This window comes from Aulonocara sp. 'chitande type north' Nkhata Bay, linkage group LG17, assembly GCF_057382095.1.
Source record: "Aulonocara sp. 'chitande type north' Nkhata Bay isolate Kocher_YH1m ecotype deep benthic linkage group LG17, A_spYH_male_GT1.1, whole genome shotgun sequence".
Lineage (NCBI taxonomy): Eukaryota > Metazoa > Chordata > Actinopteri > Cichliformes > Cichlidae > Aulonocara > Aulonocara sp. 'chitande type north' Nkhata Bay.
The window spans coordinates 36,879,357-36,900,707 of NC_141360.1; the positions used below are offsets into that span (position 1 = coordinate 36,879,357).

The window sequence follows — 21,351 nt, forward strand, 5'->3', positions numbered from 1 at the left end:
CTCTATCAGCCCATCACAGCAGCTGCACCATTACTTCCAAAGCCAACAAACCATGCGTGTAATTTCTTCAGAGACCCCTTCGTAACCGCAGGATGTGGCAGACAGCTGCCCCAGTGCATAGCTGCAATTTAATAAGTTAAAAGAAGAGCCAGCGTAACTCACCTTTGTATGGAACTATTATGCCAGTGAACAGGCAAATGGTTGACAAACAACAGGAATAGTTAAATAGTGATTGCACTCTCCAAATCTAGGTTATTTATTTAATACCACTAAATCTCCATTTGCACTATTTGCCTATTTGCACTACTATGCCTCCTTACTTGAATATTGTATATTGTATATTGCATAGCTTTTTTTTTTTTTTTTTTGTTATACGTAAAATTGTATTGTATTTATTTAAATTTTTACTTTTTAATTATTTTATTTGCATTTTTTAATCACTAGGGTTTGAGAGTAACGCAATTTCTATTCTCTGTATGTCCTGTACATGTGGCAGAATTGACAAATAAAGTTGACTTGACTTGACTTGACTAATCGTTTAGTAGGTCTTACACTGAAACAGAGTGCATTTTGGCTTAATGAAGAGTTAGATTAGAACGAGCCTGGGTCATTTCCATATGCAGTGGCATCTCTGCTGTCATGGAAACAAGTGCCGAAAGTGAAAGTTCTAATTTGAGTTTTGTTTATGCTCTAGACTGTTTCAAAATGTAGTGCTAAAAGGCAGAAGGGGGTGGGGACAAAAATACTTGAGCAAAGGCAGGGATAGAAATATATATAAATATACAACATATCTGCTGATTAACACATCTATGTAGAGTTATAGAAACTATACTTTATTTACACATTTAAATGTCATTCTAGTGTCATTTTCCCTCATTGCATTAAAATGTATTAAACCACAATTTAACAGCATTATCTGTTACATAAAGACTACATATATGTGTGAAATTAGTTTTAAAATCAGAGCCGTTTTGAATTTTCTTTTTTTGTAGAAAAAATGTCTTTTTTAAAATTTCAGGTTTATTCTTTGTTACAGGATTTTCATTTTACTTTACACGAGAGGTTAATTTAGATTCATATTTCATGTATTTAAAAATGACCTGAAAATATGATAATTAACAGAAATAAAAAATGTAAAATTACAGATTTCTATTTTCACCTGGTAATGCCAATCCTGACTGCTGCATACATATTTTGCTAGCCCAGTTTGTCAGTTAAACAGCCCTTGAAGATCAAACCAAACCAAACATACAAAGAGCAAGTTATGCATACAGTTATAGAGCTGTTGTTAATGGTAAAATAAACTGAAATGACCCGATATTATTATTATTACACAAAGAGTGGTGACTTTTCAGGTTGAAAAAAGAATTTTGTGCAATAATATCCCCTGGCTTCCTTGGAATAAACTATCAAAACACTCAGCTCAAGGCTTCACAACCAGTTGGTGATGTCTCACTACATCTTTTATATACTGTATATTCTTAGGGTTATAAAAGACAAGGCAAACTCATTGCTTCGTTCTTTGTTCCCAAATTAGGTAAATATTAGATTTTGTTTCCCATGATGTTACAAATTCTTCATGCCTAGAGCACTTTTTATGTGGCAAGCATTACTGATACCATTAAATTCTGATCTTCAAAATGGAGCTTGCTTTAAAACAGAGCCAAAATTTGCTCACAATACAAAGTTTTCAGAATAGTTCTTAAAACACAAATTGCTCTGTAGCAGTCAGAGAAATCCAGGCTCTGGGTATTATTCATCACATCAGCAAAACTCAAGCTGATAACGAGCTGTTGTGATTAAAGATTTTGGGACGGTAGCCGATATTTTGCCAACACATCATTTTCAGCTTCCCTTCTCCTGATGTGATTTTGAAGAAATGGCTTCACACATGGTTTTATACTAATTTATAACTAATTTGACTTTTGACATCTTCTTTTATCTTTTCCATAAAATGTCATAAACACACGACAATACAAGACAGAGAAATAATTACAAAATTCTTAAAGACACTTTAAATGTTATCTTGCATGTGGTTCTTGATTATATTTCCATCATTGTGAAGGCTTATAGACAGAGTGAAATGTGCATTTCCTGTTAAGGTTCCTCATTGACATAGGCACCATTTACTGCTGTCAGGCTCCCCCCCCCCCCCCCCCCCCCCCACGCACCTCACCACCACCACTACTTAGTGAATAAAGGTCAGGCAATCAGGCATCTGGAAGGACAGCTAATTTGTCATCCCTTGACAAACGTGTCAGCGTCCAATCTTGTCCGCAGGGCTTGATACTGCAACAAGCCGTAAAGGTTAAGAGATTCAAAGAACACTCCCCCCCCCTTCCCTTCCCTGCTCGCCCTGTCTCCATCTCAACAAGCAACATGCGACAGAGCAGAAAATTCAATTTTGGATTTGATACTGTGAGGGTTATGTGGTTTCATGGCTGTAACTCTTCAGAGTCTTTAGGCATGTCGTCTGCCTTACTCTGTTAAACTCTGGAGAAGCCCTGTAAATCGAGACGTTCTCTTCTACATCCTCTTTGGTTGTGCAGTATCTCACTAAACTGACCTAAACTGCCTTTTTCCCCCTAAACAATCAAATAACAGATGTTTGTGATCAGTTGGAAGTAAGAAGCATCTCACTTTTAGTTAGAGTTGAATGTGATTTATGCAGACAGTAAATGTGAAAAATGTCCTCTATCAGGCTAGCTGTTGTTGGAGGTTTATCTTTAAATCAACATTTATTTATTACATTTTTAATTTAAAAATTACATCAGAGTTTTTATTTGGGTTCAAATGCAATGCAGAGGTAGTCGCAATCTGTCCATCTAAGCACGGCCTTTGTGATTATAGAGGCATTACAAGTCGTTTCTGTCATCCCTGAATGCATCCTAATAGCCTGTTTAGTGAGGACATCTACTGCTGCAGGTGTGTGTCCCCTTTGGATTCCCAGGAGTGTAAGTGACAGAGGGTAGGAGAGAGTGAGTGAGACATGAATGAGTGACTTTGATCAGGTGGGTTCACCAGACTGTGTGTGTGTGTAATGTTCAGTGTAGGATAATGGAGAGCCAGGCAGACAGCAGCATGCCAGATGCACCTAATGTACATCACTGCCAAGGCTAGTTTTAGACCTAACTGCCCATTAAGTAGTGTATCAAACTTTTTGGGGGCCTTTGCTTGCACTGCTGTAGCTACTCTTTTCAGATTCTTACAAGACCTTTCACTTCTGTTTGATGACAGAAGAAGTAAAAGGCTTGCTAGGCTAGACTATGAAATTATATCATCTTTAAGACTGAGGTTTTGCAGACATGTGACCACTATCTATGTGACATTAACTTGCTCGCCATTTTGGACATGTGACAATCAGGGTAACAATGTAAGCTCAAATGCACAATGCCCCAGTTATGCATGATTAAAAGATGGGTCCGTGACCATCTGGCAACCTCTGGTCATGAGGGAAAAATGAGTATTGCCTGACTGGTTGTGAGTGGCTGATGGCAGTCACAGGTAAAATGATTGCTTCCAACTTTGTTACAAGCAATCAAGTTGCAACCAATTTCATGCAGCCAGAGCCAGAAACCTCCAGGAACTATCCGATTGTTCAGTCTGACGTCACTAGCCGTGTCTGGGTCTAAACTCTGCTGCAGGTCCATATATCAAACAATCACTATGGCATTACTGAGAGTTGAAAAACTGTCTAAAGTCTTTCATCTTTAATAAAATGATCAGCGTTCTGCTCTACCGGGTGTAACAATTGAGTTTAACATCCAGGCATCCATGAAAACTGAATTTATGACATTTAACGGAGTTAGAAGTTAGCAGGAAGTTAGCTCGCTAGCTTCTATCTAAATACAATATAGCATGTCCTGACTGCGGGGTTTTGGAAACAAATTAAAATGTACAGCTCTGTTATCACTTCCAGCATAAATGAAGACAGAAAACTAAATAGCAGTGACGTTTGTAGGGTTACTGAAGTTTGGCTAGCTGGTATATAATGATGTGCTACGTGACCGCTAGCGACACGGCTAGGTTAGCATAATATAAACAAGCTAACTTTTTTTCCCACTCGATAAAAGTTAACTTGAGTGTTCTCGGTGGTCAGGAACAAATGTAATCGCATGGCAGGATGCTGTAAAAGGACCAAACTTCAGCCAGGAGAACAACTGAGATAATCCATCCACAATACGAGGTTAGTCATTCATATACTGCTGCATGGGCTGGGCTGTAGTTACATCCTAAGGTTTTAAAAACTGAGCTTAAATAAATGATTAGTGGTAATAAAAGCCGAGGGAGGTCAACAGTGATCACTGACTGTTTTAGGAGCTTTTTGAGATTAAATAGAAGAAAATACATAACATTAAACATGTTAACAACACAAAAGCCATATTAAATGCAGACTACTTTAGACCCGGAAGTAGGATTCGTCGCGTCATCACTGAACAACCGGATTGCAAACCATTTGAGGAGCATACATTTCCCATTTAGCTTGTTTAGCAGGGTGCATCCAATGGGAATACATACAAACTTGCTAATAAGCAGGAAATGGCAGATTAATAAAATATTATAACTTCCCTCACCAAAACTGAAGGACAAACCTTTAGAGCGAGCTGACCTCACAGCAAACCACATCATTTATCAGCTCATTTCATTACAAAATCTCCAAAAAGCACTAACACCAGGCCTAGCAGTCAGATACTGGCTACAGCTGCCTGTTTTGGTAAACCTGACAATCACAGCAACCTTAATGAAATCCAAATGGATTTAAAAAAATATGAAAATTCAGTCACCGTAGCAACTTACAATAGTCACGAAGAAGGAAAATATCTATAGAGACCAAGCTGTTCTTGTATGCGGTTGTGAACATGCTTTCTAACGCTTTTATTTTGGGGGATTTTAACAGGTGAATCTATGGGGATAGCCTCGAAGGACCTCTCCAAAAACTGCACTTGCACACTGGTTTCATTTTATAGGAAGTCATCAAACTGAAATGAAGCTGATGGTGCTTTTTAATGCTCACTTTATACTATGGTTTGAAGTTGGGAGTTACTTTGAGGGGAATCATCTGGTACACTGGAGATCTTAGGGTTCCTCCACCTGTGACTTCCCACTTGTTATATGCAAATGACATCTTAACGCATTAGCCTCTCACACCCTCTCAAGCATCTTAAAAGCATAGTGTAATTAAAAACTACCATTCTTACTCATTGTAATTTGTTCCCTGCTATCAGTAGATGGAGGTTTATTGGATTCAACCATATTACAACGCCAGACTGGTATAATATGTAGTGCCATTCATCAGTGTTGACTGGAAACATTTACACCTTGCTTTCATCAGTGTGTGCATCTTCATTTCGCCACTAAATGCTTTTTTTTTTCAGTTTCTCTTTAACTGCTCAAGTATAACTTGTCCCATAACCGCCTCATACTCTGCTTCTGCTTTATCGCTTTCTTGCACTTCTCTCTCAGTCTTTCCCAATTTGTAGCCCGTTAACTATAAAAACTTGCATCAAGGCATCCAAAAAAAGTCACGCTATGATTTGCCCAACTGTTGTTATGCACACATGTCAAATGTTTATTTAGCAAGGGGATGTGCAAAAAATACACCCATGCCTCCGTCTAAGAAGCTGAGACAAACAGATGGAGCTTGTGTATCTGCTAAAATCTATACATGGCTGATGTACCACAGGGGTATCTCTGTTGCAAGTCATTGCTATGCGCTAATGTGACGCCCGGCTTTCCTGTGCACCAAAGGAGGCAGGGAGAGGCGAGTCGGATGGAGTGCGAAAAGATGGAAAAAGAGAGTGGGAGAGTTGAGAAAGCAAGTGAAGGTGCTGAGAAAGCATCACACTCATGTGTGAAGCCTAATCAGGCACAATCTGCTTCACTATGATGCAATGTACCGACTGACTGTGTATTTTCTATTTATCTAAAATTAAAGCTGTTGCATGCTCATTGCTGCATTCCATTAAGCAGCGCATTGAAGGCATCCAGTGGAGTTGATGAAAAGCTCATACAAGTGGCTCCTGGAAAGTTATGAGTCACGTGTGCTTCAAATGTGCACACAAGCACAAACTTCAGCACAAACTGCTGCAAAGGAATGACTGCAATGCTCATATATATGCCTGCTTTTATTTTATGTTGACCGGGATTTAAAGTTAAATATACAGAACATATTGTCAGAATGATGCAACTGAGTAATCTACGGACACAGAAAAGGAATATTGCGAACATTTTGCCTGGCATAAAAATTCCCTTTAGTGGACATGCACAACCTTTTTTGTCTTTGAGAATATGGATATAATACAAGTTATGTGCCCACATAACAAAAGATTGAATGTTTGGCTAACACTAACCTGCAACTAAAGCCTTGTCCATATAATTGTCCAAGGATTTGTTTGTGTAGGTAATCTTTTAATAAATTAACACAGGCTGTATGAAACATGGACACAGCTACATAGCTAGCCTATGAAGTCCTGATTTGAAGACTTGAAATGAGTCTTTTTACCATTGCCCTCTTGGTCTTTTGAAAGCAGATGTGACAAGAGAGGGGGACTAAAACCACATGCTTATTGGCTAATGACTTGCCAATCATTATTCCTAAGCCAGTAAACAGACCCTGGATGATTCTACCTTCATATTGTCCTCATAATTTACAAAACAGACTTTTGTATTAACCCCTGGTGGCTACTATATATAGAATCCAGGTTTGATGGACTTCATTTTCCCATCCTTTATTATCTACAACAGGTAATAGCTTTAGTCACTTACATAAAGGTTTAGGTTTAGGAATAACTCATGGCTTCCTGGGCTTCTACTGTTACAATTTTGCTTGTTTTAAGTGTTCAGCCTGCATATAAGTTATGTTTCTCTACAATGTGTTTAAAAAAAAAAAAAAAGGAAATCCAAAAATAAATGCTGAAAAGGTTGCCAACATTGTTCTATAAAACACAGAATCTCTGTGTGTTTGTTTATTTGTCCGCAAACACTTCATAGACCATCAGTAGCTAAACAACCAAACTTAGCACACAGTATATCATGGGCCCCTGTAGGTTCTCATATATAAAAGACTGTCTAGCAGCCACCTAGCAATGCGCTAAAGTGACCAATTTTTAGCATTTTTCTAGGTTTTGTGTCCGAAACATCTAATTTATACCTGGCAACTGGCAAAAACGGCCCATTTTGGCATGAAAACATCATCTTGTGTTTTTTTTATTGGTCTCAATGTGATTAAGTATATCAGCACGAACAGGCCAAACAATACCACAGGATGTGCATTTATTAGCAGGTAAAAACAACACTCATAAATGATAAAAGCAACTTGTTGGAATGTAAAAGTTTAAAGTAAAAGCCAACCAGTGAGTTATACCTGAAAGCTTTCAATCTTTAGCAACACAGGCAACACAATTACTGTGCGTTACGTGGGCTATTAGCAGGTCCCTGACCACAAGCGGAGGTATATTTGTATGTGGGTCTCTCTACTAAAAGCAGTTTCAACTTTTGGTTTGCAAAAAAACACAAAGAGGCTTTCATGAAAATTACTTCACTAACAGTCATTGCAGTTTTTGTAATCTCATCCCAACTGTCTTTGCTTGCCTACTGATATCTAACTCCAGCACAATGATATAATCAACAGCATGTATTTTAATTCCAGTGCCAATAACGGACAAAATGTTCAGCAATCATTTTCTCCAAGTCAGAAAAACAAGTAACTTTCAATCAGCTTCTCTGTTTCTTGGCAGTTTGGACTTAATTAGTTTTAGGCTGTCGTCCCAAAACAGGGATCTCCCCTCTGCGTGACCAACCTTTCAGAAAACAGCCTTGTTTAGGAGCTGAGCAAGTCAGTAGAGTTGTTGGAAGGGAGCTTTAGTGACTGTGAAATGGTGACTAATTTGGGGTAAAGAAGCATGGCCTTTGATCTTTGCTTTGAATAAAGCTGACTGTGCCTGCCTCAGCGCCCCTTAGGCCTCATTGTCATCCTGCCAGAACGTCATCTTTCTCCCATCACTGAATATAAAGCTGTGGAATACATCATGCAAATAATCAGGCTGGAAACAAACACAAGCAGTGCTTTCCCCCAAAGGAAGAGGCAGCCGTCTCTAATGAGCAGGGTAAAATCGGAATATTCATACCTCTTTCTCTCCGCAGAAACGACTGAGTGATTCCCTCCTCTCCCTGTCGCTGTACCCGACTTCTTTCTACTTCTTTGAGGCTTCTCCCTCTCTCCTCTCATTCACCGTTCTGTCTGTCCTTCCCTCTCACCTCCATCTGTGTTCCCACTACTTCTTCTTCTCCTTTGCTCTCTGTCTTCCTGGAACATAGCGATAAACAGTAACATGAATAGGCAGCCAGTGATGTTGACAAAGCCGTTCACAGATTACGCCCCTGGATCACAGACACAAATCTGCCAGAGAGGAGACATTTGTTTGTGGGAGAATCAGTAATGAATGCAAAGGGGAAAAAGATTATTAGGAAGGAGTAAGAAATACCCCCCCCCCCCTACCAAATTACTTAGAAAAACAAGCTTGAAATATCTCCAAATTTAGACTAAAGATGTACAGGCCTTCCCCCACATATTGGATTTAGTTGTCAGAAGTGTTGACGGAGGCTTGTCACATGGCTCTGGGTCTCATCCCACTCAGACAATAGGAGGTCTAGCGACTGATATTCCAAAAGGGCCCACTCACAAGTAGTTCTAGTTTATTTAGCATTAGCATCACAAAAGAGACGAGCTAGAAAATGAGGAAGAAAACAAAGCAAACAGCAGAACGTATTTCTCATTTACTGCCAAAACTTATCAAAGAGGTAATGAAAACATTTCTGGGTCTGTTACTGCCCACAGATTGAACGTTTGCACTGCAGACAGGTGAACGCCTGTAGATGAAATGAAGAAAAATGTGAGGTAGTGGAGGAAGATGAACAGCACACTGTACCTAAGGCCAGGGATGGATGATGTAGGAGGAGAGGGATTTTATTTCTCTCCTGACTACCTTTGGAGAATGACCTAGAATAAGAGAAAAATTATATCCCATAGTAAGAATGTTCTACTTCTCCATGCTAAAACAGCTTTTTCCTCGCATTACAAAAATATATCTGAATGTCTGGAGCTAAAATAGTTGTTTGATTGGCAGAAAGGAAAGGGAAAAGAAAGTATTTGAATGCTTTGTGGTTTCCTCCTCCTTGTCTCCTACACACATATATACACATCTGTACACATCTGTATCATATATATATTCTCATGCATATGGGTATGGGTTGGCTAAAAATTGCAAAAAGGTTTTTCAGTATTTACTTCAATTTTAAAGAAAATAGTGAGCGCATATATCAATAATAAAAGTAGTCATTAGTTACTGTCCTGGAGCAGAAAAAAGAGAAAACTGAAGTGAAAATTACAAGATGTGGTAGTAACAGAAATCAACCTCAATTGGAATATCGTTCTTCCCTTAATCTTCCCCAATGACTCAAGTAACAAAACAAAACATCAAACAGCGCTATTTTTTTAGCCTATTTTATGTTATTCAATAATTATAATAATACCTGGAAACTACTATGAAATTAAAGTATCAGCTAAAACTGCAGGTGGAGCTTTGATGAGTCCATCTACAAGAATATCAGAGCAAATACAGGTGCTCATCATGCCAGAATTATCTGCCTATGCTGCAAACAGTGAGTGCTTTTAAGTAAATGAACCTTGTCTTGTGAAAGCAATCACTTAGACTTACTGATAGTTATGATCAATTTTTGCCTACTTACACCAGAAGGAACCCTAAAAAATACACACTGAAACACAGTAACCTTATTAGGGGTTGTATTGTAATTTGATACAAACTATATACATTTTAACTAAGCCCTCATATGTGCTACAATGAAGGAAGAACTCCCGTAAGCTGGAAAAAAAACCCAAAAAACTTTTCTATGTGAATATAGCAGGTAACGCTAGAATTTTTTGGTAAATAAAACTTGTGTTTACATTCTTTCTTAACACTTAACTCTGTCTCTCACTCTCTCTAACACACACACACACACACACACACACACACACACACACACACACACACACACTGTAAATTAATATAGCAATGATCTATAATATCAACAGCATTATTCCAGCTTTTGATCAGCATCATAGACAGCAACTGCAGTCAGGGGAATGGACACATTAATCTAAGCCTGCACTACACATTCTTCAAATAGGCTACCACCAACCCAAAGCAGATTTAGCCTTGCTACAGTAACATAAAGACAATTTATAATATCTGTAATCATGGAGCAAATGAGAGAAGCTTATTAAACACAGGTCCTCACAGACTGACTGGACAAGCATGCTCATTACCAGAATTTCTCACTCAACAATCATTTGTAATGGACCAGCTTCTAGATGTCACATATGCGCATATTGCAGTATGAGTGCATATTTTCAACATATGAGTGGTAACAATGAACAGTGAACCAAAGGAGCTTCTGGATGAGAGGTGAAATGTCTTCACGAAACCTTAAGTCCAGGTCTAGCATTGTGTCACAGTGTCTTAGTAAGGTTCAAGTGAAATGACTAACATGACTGAGAAGGGATGTGTGTTAACATGTGAAATACTGCATTCTTCTCAGAATCTGAAATAAAAGGTTTTTGAACACAAAGGTGGGCTAAAAGTGTTACTTGGTACAAAGTTGTGTTTGTGTGAAGCACTTTTCTATGATGGTTTAGAAAGGGATTCTTAATATAAGAAGGTTATTTTCTCTATTAAAATCATCAAAGTGAAGTAAAGGGTGTAGCGTAATTCAGTTAGCATTAGTTATGTCCTCATTTTGACCGCTGCTGCACTGCTAGCCAATATTATGCTCATTAATTAGTTTGACTTTTATCACACCTGTTGTAAGTGTTCCATTAATAAAGGCAAGGGATAAGAAGACGTATGTGTGAATAATAAGCTGCATTCATTTTTTCAATTCCAGCCTTGGTGATGTTGTCATATTTGCTGGGTGTAAGGAGGCATGGTTAGAACTGTATCAGCAGTCAAACTATTATAAAGCCTAGTGAAAGTGCAATTTTCGGAACTCTCCAGGTGTTTTTCTCCAAAGTCCCTTTCTTTTCCTCAGAGTTTTTTTTTAAACTCATGTTTTCCATCAATCCATCCATAACTCTAACCCAAACCTAACTGTCATAGGGCTATTGTCAGGGTATTCTAGCAGAAAACCACACCAAATGCCATTGCTGTCAGCTAAGAAATGGAAACTGAAACTACAATTCACACAGGCTCACCAAAATTGGACAGCAGAAGATTGCAAAACATGCTGCCTGGTCTGGTTTCTGCCCCAGCAGTTGGATTGCAGCGCCAAAATTGGTGGAAACAACGTGAAAGCATGGATCAGTGCCACAGACTGGTGGTGGTAGAATAATGGTGTGGGGGATAACTTCTTGCCATACTGTGGACTCTTTAGTACCAAACGAGCATAATTTCAATACCACAGCCTACCTGAGTACTGTCGATGAATATAACTGATAGGTTTGTAGCTTGAACCCATCCGCTGGAACGTTGAAGACAATATAATTACACTGCAAAGCAAGACACAAGTAGGCAAGCTTCTTCATGTTTCTCGTGCACGGGAGAGAACCGGACAGACGCCGTTCCTTCGCTTGACCCCAGTTGCTCTCGTCCGTTCTCCCGTACCACTGTTCTTTTATTGAGGTTACATGAATATGCATAAGTTCATTAACATATGACGTCTACATACACACAAAGAGTACCTTGCCTGTGTGTGTGTGTGTGTGTGTGTGTGTGTGTGTGTGTGTGCGGACTGCTGATCAAAGGGTCAAACATCCTTGGTCAGGAAGAGGGTAGCCTCCCCCTCACCCTAGATGGTTCATCCTAGATAACACGGTGAGGAAGTCCTGCAGTTCATCTAAACAAAGAGCACTTAGACTAGAACAGACGCAACTACGTTAATCCTACCATAAAACAATAAGACACGGTATGACCTCTCATGCTCCCAAAGTGCTGTCTAATACACACAAAGTTTGCAGACTATCAAGGATCAAAACCTCTACCAATCTACAACTAATTACAAAACTCTAAGCATATATAAGTAAATATCTCTAAGCATAAATGACAATCAACAATACAAATCTAACAATAACCATTCCTTTGTGATCACAGTGTACCCATCTTCTTATGGCTGCTTCTAGCAGAGCAGTGCATGCAAACTCTACACATATATGTCACAGAAGGTCAGCAGGTTCAAAATCAGGAACCTGTGCTAACCACCAGACCATCAGTTCACCCTCTATCAAGACGCATTCACTTTTAACTTGTTTAAAATGAATCATAAAATCAAATTACAGTACAAAATATTCTAAAAAATGTTCTTTTTTAAAAATGTAACTTCCAGATTAATCAATATCCCTTCTACTTCATTTACTCCAATAGTGTCCTTCTTCATTCACACCCTTTGGACATCTGCTTATATTACCTAAAAGACCCTTTAGAACGACCAATTTGTGGTCACATGAATTTTGTAGGTCCCAACCCACACACGCGTCACAACTGATCGGTTGCTATTTCAGCGATTTAAACGTCCTATTTTATATATTACTGTCCATAAATCAGTCTGGGCAAAAGAATAAGTTAAGTTACTTATGAGAATGAACCTGTAGAGTTGAAGTGCTGTTGCAATGTTATGCAAGGTGGATATTTGAAGACAGGTACTGTTAGAATAAAAAAGAAGAGGAAATGAAATGAAATGGAGAGAAGCCATTTGGAAAAGGCAAGCTGGCTGTGATAATAAGGGAACAGCAAGAAACAAGACTGGTGTTTGATGCAGGTCAAGTACTCTGCAGGCTGGGGATTAAGGAACTTGTAATCCTCAGCCTTTTAATCAACATATGTGTAAAGTAAATGACATCCAAGGTTTTATTTTTTTAAGATATCATTATTTTGTATCTTTTGAGGGGCATTTCCATATATCCATCCATTCGCTTCCGCTTATCCTTTTTCAGGGTCGCGGGGGGCGCTGGAGCCTATCCCAGCTGTCATAGGGCGAGAGGCGGGGTACACCCTGGACAGGTCGCCAGTCTGTCGCAGGGCCAACATACAGGGACAGACAACCATTCGCACTCACTTTCATTCGCACATTCACACCTAGTGACAATTTGGGTTATCCAATTAACCTATCCCCACTAAGTGCATGTCTTTGGACGGTGGGAGGAAGCCGGAGTACCCGGAGGGAACCCACGCAAACACGGGGAGAACATGCAAACTCCACACAGAAAGACCCCGGCCTGATGTTGGAATTGAACTCAGGACCTTCTTGCTGTGCGGCAACAGTGCTAACCACCGTGCCACCGTGCTGCCATAAAATGAAATCATTTGAAACATATTTTAATTAGATATTTACTGAGAGAATCTGACCAAACTGGATTGTTAGAAAATGTTAGAAAAGCAGGGTCACCCTGACCCATCTTGACTCGAAACACACGACAGGAAATAAGCATAATCTTTTCAAGTGGAAATGTGAAGGGAAGGGAAATGTGACAGCAGCCGCTCATTATAACCTTAAAGTCTTTGAGTTGTAGGGGCTGTGCCTCAGGACTCATCTTTGGATTGGCAAGTAATATATTTAATAACATCCATGGGGGATGTTATTATCTCTCTGGGGTTCTAGATTGTAGATTTGAATTGCAAAAGGTAATTTAAATAACAATTCCACTGTAAAACGTAATGAGGCATGTTAAGTTGTGTGATTTAGCCAGATCTAGGGTAAATGACACACCTTGGTGGTTTAAAAAAACATGATAGAAGACTGCCATTCAACTTAAAGATGATGGATTCTTCAGATTTTTTTACTCTTCATTGGTTCCCCATTTTCCAACTAAGATAACTTTTGAAGGCTACCTTCTGTTTAATGTGTTTTCACCATGAATGCTGAACAATATAATGATGCTTTATCAGTCCAACTGTAATGACGGTTAAATCATTTTTCTTGCCTTCCGTTCTGCAATGAGCATGACATCTGCAATCTTTTTCAGTTAGAACGATAGATTTTAAGGATGGACATTGTTAGCACACTGCAAAGTTGGGTGTGGATGAAAAGAATGACACACAGACAGTCTTCTTAAGTGTGATCAAATATTTGCTTGCTTCCTCTTGCAACACAGTTTCTTTTGTATCATTGCCCGGAGGTTACTTGTGATCAGATTTGTTTTGCATAAATGTGTAACAACAACGTTGCATCCTTGATTTCTCAGTATGAATGCTGCCTCCGTCTCCACTAATAGCGGCGTGCCTCTTATAAACACTGACTAATATTTTAAATATGTAAAACAGTTCCTGTCTTATTTATTGGCTGTCTCTGTAAAGCATGTTTTCATCTCATATCACGGGTGATATTAATGTGCAAAATAGCATCGATTTACATTGATTTTGATTAAAGTCAGTTGGCACACATGCACACACACACACACACACACACACACACACACACACACACACACACACACACACACATTCAAGTATGATTAGGACCTGATTACAAATAAGAAAAAATCCCAACTTATAAAGCCATGCACGTCATAAAGTTAGAAGTGGATGCAAATGTTAATACCCTTAGATTGAAGAGGGCGAATTTAAGGCTCCATAAACCTGTATGGTCCTTTTGTGGCTGCTGTGGTTTATTGGATAATACTACATGTCAAAGCAACACCTCTGTGATGGGCTCTAGAAAAAAATTGCATTTAATATGTAGCATTTAGCTACAGTACTAAGACTCAGTAAGACATGTCTGGGCCTTTGTTAATAATTTACATATGAAATCTAACATCCACTGTTAGTCTTTGGTCCGAATTATTTATTTATTTTTTACCATCACCCCCCTTTTTTTTATACTTATTTAGGTGTGAAAGAGCTGATAAAAAATAGAGCTGATAAACTACTCCAAGTCTTTTTAGCCACACTGGGTTACGAGCTGGATGTATTTTTCCCTCTGTTATCAGTTAGGATGTTAATTTTGGCTAATGCATAACAGACCCAAACAAAAAATATTTATACCTGGATACTAAGGAAGCAGGGGTACATCCAATGTTCGGTGTAACATGTGACAAAGTAACGCATTACTGTAATCACATTGTATTATTCAGTAACACAGTACTGTAAAATGTAATTGTACTAAAATTACTAATTACATTAAAGTTACAACTCACATTCATTGAACACCAGGGCTTTGAATATGATACTCAAATATATTATTGTTTATTAAACAAATAAAACAACTTTTTTTTTTCATTGGTGATCATTATTTCTGAATGGTCCGATTGATCATGAGACATCTAATGCAAAAATTTGACCTAAAAGAATTTTATTTAATGATGATTTGGCATTTTGGGAACGCACTTGCTTTTTTTTTATAACATTATTAGATTTTCATGTTAATTTTTTTTTACCTTCATTGATGCAGATCTATTCTCCTCTGATTATTAACCACAATATGGAAGCTGTAAAAAATAAAAAACAAATAAACACAGGTAAAGACTTTTTTTCTCCAACCTTAGACATGTTTTTGTCATAATATGAAGCTATTAGGAAATTATAAAGGGATTCATTTTATCTTTAGACAGCTAAATCAACAGGTTCACCGCCGGCTTGAATCAAGGAGAAGTTATTAATCATTTTACAAGTTTTATAATAATAACCATGGTTATTATTATAAAACTCATTAGTGTAAGGCAAAGATCAAAACCTCTTATGGTGTAAACAGCAATAACAGAAAAGTGGTTTAAAACAAAAAAACCTAAACTTACCAACTGGAGAAACAAACCTGAACCTATTTATGAATCTTTCCTGGTGGGTCATTCACATGATCAAAAAAAAAGTTTGTGCATATTTATTTTTATATTAAATATTTATGGCTTTTACATATTCAAACTAACTATGGTGCTTTAAATGCATCGCAGTAAATCACGGTAACTGTACCCCTATCAAGGAAATATGTTTTCATAGAAGAGGCAGATGTTATCATGTTTCTGTGTTTTCAAAAAGCAGTAGGCTTCAGTAGGTGTGCGATATAAAAAGCTTATGCCAGCTCTCTCAAAGTCGGACTTGGTCTCGGTGTTGAAAGTCAGAAATCCCACCCACAATGTATGTTGCTGCATGCATGCAGGCAGGCACTTTAGCAGCAGACTGACTCCAAGGGCAGGACAAGATGGAAAACATTTCTCAGATTATTAAAGCGATGCTGTTTCATATTTTCCTTAAACACTGTTGGCTTCTGTAAAGCCAACATATATTTAAACAGCTATGTTGAAATATAAATAAAAACCAAATTAATAGCTGAGTTGTGTGGGAAAAATATATATTCTGTTATTGGAAAGTCTTTTATTTTCAGGCCTCTATTTTACGGAATGTTGGCTCAAAGTACCAAAGCTTCCTTTTCTTATAGACAGGTCAGACTTTATCAAAGATAGGAAAACATTTTTCTTTACTCAAAGTATTTTATTCAAGGCTCATACGGCCTTATTTAGTTGTATTTTTTCTGGCATGCTCGAAATAAATTGTGCAGTAAAGGTTGTAAATTGTTGCCAGGCATAACGTGGAGATAATATATCAGCTACTAATTTCAATTCTTGTAATTTATTAATGATCGTTGATAACTTTTTAAAAATAATTTCTATTATCGTTGTTTATTCCCCTGTACTCTAAGTTTTTAATATTCATATTTTTTATTTTATTTTTGGCTTTCTGACTCTATTGCATAAATAGTTTTCTGCCATCCCATGCAATTGGATCAAAGAGCAATGAAGTAACAAAAGCAAAAACAACGTGGAATGAAAAGCAACCAACAAACAAACAAAACCTTCTCCATTATAAAAAAAATGTTACGTTTAGTTTCACAAAAATGACGAAAAATGTGCAAAGAGATTAAAATTGTACAATGTTAAGAAGTTATTATTTTCTACCACACCTAAATTTCAGATTGCATTAAAAGAAATGGTGTGAAATACCACATTAGAAGACATTTTTGAGTGTAAGTGCATAAAGAAATTTCATGTACGGAAACTCAAAATATAAGGTGTGACTCCTTTTTCTATGTAAGGTGTATGTTGGAGAAAAAAAAAGGCTAAAGTGGGCGCAGTAACTGTCTTGTATGCATGTGGGTGTACAAGCCATATCATTGCAGTAAGTGTCTTATTAAACACCTTTAAGCTTCTCCAAAATAAGTCTGTGCAGGAAAGTAAATTACTGTTACTAATTACTTTTTACGGTAACTTTCCCCAGCGGTGGTAAGCATGCAGTTCCAGCAGTAATTATTTCATCTGCATATGTCAGGGTTCAGCTGATGTACCGTACCTGGTAAGGATTCCATGGTGGTTATTATTGCCGGATTAATTTCGTGTCCTTTGGTGTAAAGCAGATCCATTAACACTGATTTAGAAAAGGGCTATCACGCATGTACTCACCAGTGCTCTTGGCAACTATAAGACAGTCACTACTAACTTAAAGGCACATGTAAGAGGGGTGGTGAGTGCAAGGCTGTATGTGTGGAAGGTGAAAAAGGTCAAGACACTGCGATGCTGTAACTCTTATAAGATGTGGGGGTCAGCGGCAAAGATCAGCTGGGTCAAACGTGTAATGGGAGACATTTTTCATAAGTCGCATTTCTCATCCTGATCTCAGAGGAAACAGGGAGGGTGTGAATTGCGGAAAATGACATTTCCATGTGTGTAACCTCTTGCCTTGCCACGTCCCCTCTTGGCAGGGAATGGCAGACCCTTCTCATCTCTCTTAGGCTGTCTCGTATATCACTCACAGCTCACCGTCCCAAGAGGTGGAAGAAAGAGTGAGAGGAAGTGTGCAGGTGATGCTGGTGGACTGCTCTTCAATCTAGAAGCTACTCAACAATCAAAAACACATCTATCACGAGCCTTAAAAGTCATTTTGAGCCACCTGACACACATACACTTGTATCCCTGGTTTGTAATGTGGATGTACTGTAGATGTCTGCCACTGAGCTGTCTTGAACATTTTGTTTTAGAAAAAAATGATATTTTTACCCTTTATGGTGAATCAGTCCAGGACATAGACCAAGCCGACCGAGGAGAAAAGGACAGAGAGGAGACTGCAGAATTGTTATCGTCCTGAAGCCCTGACAATCGGACCACTTGGTGGCACTAGCAGCCAAAATCACAGAGAAAAACAGGAGGCAGTGTGTCTGGGTATAACAGATAGACTTGTATAAATGTTCTTTTTCCATAACATAGCTTCAGCCGTGAATATGAATATTCTTAACAGCAGGCCTAAGACTATCAAAATAAATCAGCTGCTGTAAACATCTCATTAAAGATGAATATTTCAGTTTTTGGAGCTGCTGTGAGAGCAGTAAAGTCTGCCAGAAACACTGTGGGCAGCTTCATGTGAGGTGGGTAGTGTGGATGGGGAGCATGTGCACAACAGCATGCGCATAAACATGCAGCAAACACACTCTTGGCATCTGATAAAGTGCCCTCGGTGCACCAGTGCTCCTTTCGCTCTCAGGCTCCTGTTCATGCTTAGGTGGCAATTACAAGTAAAAACACTTCTGAGGGCAGAGGGGGAGGCTAGTTTCGATTCAGGTCGCGCGTGAGCCTAAATGTCATTGGCCGGAGAGCAGCAGGTTAATTGAAGCCATTTTGTCATTATGACCTGCTTAACTGAGTCCTGAAATCTGATTCGACTGACCAGTGCACACCGACTCACCCACCCACCCACAACTTCTGTATCCGTTTTCACCTTCCCGTTGTGCTGTTTAGTAATGATAAAAGCGTGTGCATTCACTCTTATCAAACATTATATAGGCGTTGTTGTTTATGATGCAATGTTTTTACTTTACATGCAGATTAGTAGCTGAATGAATAAAGCAAGCGGCCTAAAATTAATGAGTTAATCATTCAAAGCCCCCACACACTTAACATGTCTCTTTATCTTTTGTTCTTTTACTTCACTTGACCTTCACTGTGCAGAATGATGCATGTAAACTAACCGCACTGCACTTATAAAATGACTCCATTTGTATAGTGTGGTTCTAGAAACAGAAAAAAACTTATGCTAAATATTTATAAGTGTTGTATGTCTTATACCACCTATAGTCCTCCGACCATGATTAACTTATGAAAGTGGTTGCAATTTTTCTCATAAAACATGTATGTCATAAAATATGTAGAGTTTGTATCTGTTTAATTTTATACCGTATGAAAAAGATATGGTACCTATGGCACAGGGGCGCCAGGGGTTGGAAAGACTATGCTATTTTCACAAAAACTCTGATAAACGTGAGCACAAAAGAGAGAAAGAGAGACCCTACAATGAGTTGAAATATTAAGTTGTTATTTCTTCGTCCTTAAAACAGACTATTATGTATTTCAAAATCTTATTTGTTTTCCATATGTACATATTTTCAGTGATATCAACTTTAATAGCAGGAAATTAACTTGGCACATAATTCTTTTCCTTCTCTCTTTTTATCATGTTTTTCAAGTAACCCAGATTTGACAACAACAACCTGGTGTGCCATCCCAATATTTTTAGTGGCCTCCATATGGCCACCCCATGAAAAAATTCTGGAGGCGCCCCTGCTATGGTATAAGACAGCGGTCCCCAACCCTCGGGCCACCGACCAGTACCGGTCCGTGAGTTGTTTGGTACCGGGCCACGAAACTTGAGGCTCGGATGTGAAATTTATAGTTTTCAGGATTTTTATTGTTTTTAGCGTTAACTCATTTTCCCTGGGTCTTTTCCTGTGTATCATGGATAATTTATTTATTTTTAACCGGTACTGGTTTTATTTTGTTGTGTTTATCCGCGACACCTTAAAGGCTGAAAACATTGTCGGACATAAACCAGTCCGAGGCGCAAAAAAGGTTGGGGACCACTGGTATAAGACACATGTAAGGCTTATAAAAATTCCAAATACCTATTCTGAGTTTATTTTTTAAATTATTCTATTCCTCTTCTATATGAGTATTGATCCTTAAAAGCACTTCCCACTTCAGGCGACACTGTCTAATTCATACAGTGCTTTTATTACATGCACACAGCGCTCTCACTATTTGAGTATCACACTTGAGGACACTTTTGATGTTCAGTCAGTTTTGCCCAAGGACATTTTGATGCTTGGAAGGGAAGAACTGGGAACCAACCACCTTCTGATTAGTCTACAGTATAACCTGCTCTATGTAAATCACAGCTGCTTCAATCTGAAGACGTTTATCTGTCATCAGAAATGGCTCAGTAGCAGCTGTAGACATGATGTGGAAACATGATGGACTTCAGAAGTAAAAGGGTCCATAGACTGAACATAAAGGATGGATGTAGGTACTGGGACATCAGACTCCACATCATGAATTAGCAGTAATGAGCTATTGTTAAGGATGTCATATGCCTTTTTTTATGGAGACAAGGTATTTGCAGAAATGATTGAAACTTAAGTTAAAAGCTAAAGCTAGCTTTTAATTTTTTGGCACGCTGCATTGATAAACTGTATCTCATAGACAAACAGGTACATCCTAATTATGGTAAATGGCCTGTATTTGTATAGCGCTTTCCAGTCATCCACCCATTCACACACACATTCACACACTGGTGATGGCAAGCTACATTGTAGCCACAGCCACCCTGGGGCGCACTGACAGAGGCGAGGCAGCCGGACACTGGCGCCACCGGGCCCTCTAATTAGTGCCAAGAAAAAAGAAATCACAAAATACTAGACTTTCCCACCTTGTATAGTTCCATTAAAAATGCATCAAAAGGTACCAACACCACAAACACATTCAGGACACACTGTTTAGTGACTACAATTAGTGAGGTCCAGCAGATTTTATACCCAAAGTTGGGCTTCTTAACACAGGCTTTGCATTTGGAAGCATGCACCAGTGGCCCCTTGAAGAAATGCAGATTGCTTTGCACATAGCTTCTTTTTTCAGTTAACAAAGTTGGCAGGTAATTATTATTGTTATTGTTATTATTATTATTATATTTTTGACATGAGGAGCAGGTTTGCAACTGTCTGCAATCAATTGCAACTTTGGTGCGTCAAGATGGTGATAAAATGGCAATGAGACAGAGTCAGCCTGCTATCAGTTTGTGACTGATTGTGAAGTTGGCAATCACATGGAAAGTGTTTGTGACAATACAACAATTTGGTGTGATAAATCAGTAAAAACTGCATATCTGCTGCTTTCTGTTCCAAAATCTGTTGCAGTCTACTCTGAATACTTTAGAAATTCATAATAGGCAGAAAGTCCCATTAACTACTTTGACGTGTTGGCAAACTGTCTGCCTTCCTCAATTTGTCTAATTTATAGGAAGGCAATCACTTTCTCAAAGTACCTAAAGTCAG

General features: G+C 38.5%; 1 long non-coding RNA gene across 2 annotated transcripts in view; it reads left to right on the forward strand.

Annotated features, from left to right (window-relative positions):
• Window positions 1-21,351, forward strand: part of LOC147310525 (uncharacterized) — an 84,498-nt gene that overhangs the window by 53,886 nt on the left and 9,261 nt on the right. The window contains exon 3 of one of the 2 annotated variants that reach the window (XR_015125891.1): window positions 17,737-18,912. The exons of the other annotated variant lie outside the window; for it this stretch is intronic. This is a non-coding gene — a long non-coding RNA (uncharacterized LOC147310525). Of the gene's footprint in view, window positions 1-17,736; window positions 18,913-21,351 lie in introns of those variants that run through there. 2 annotated transcript variants of the gene reach the window in all.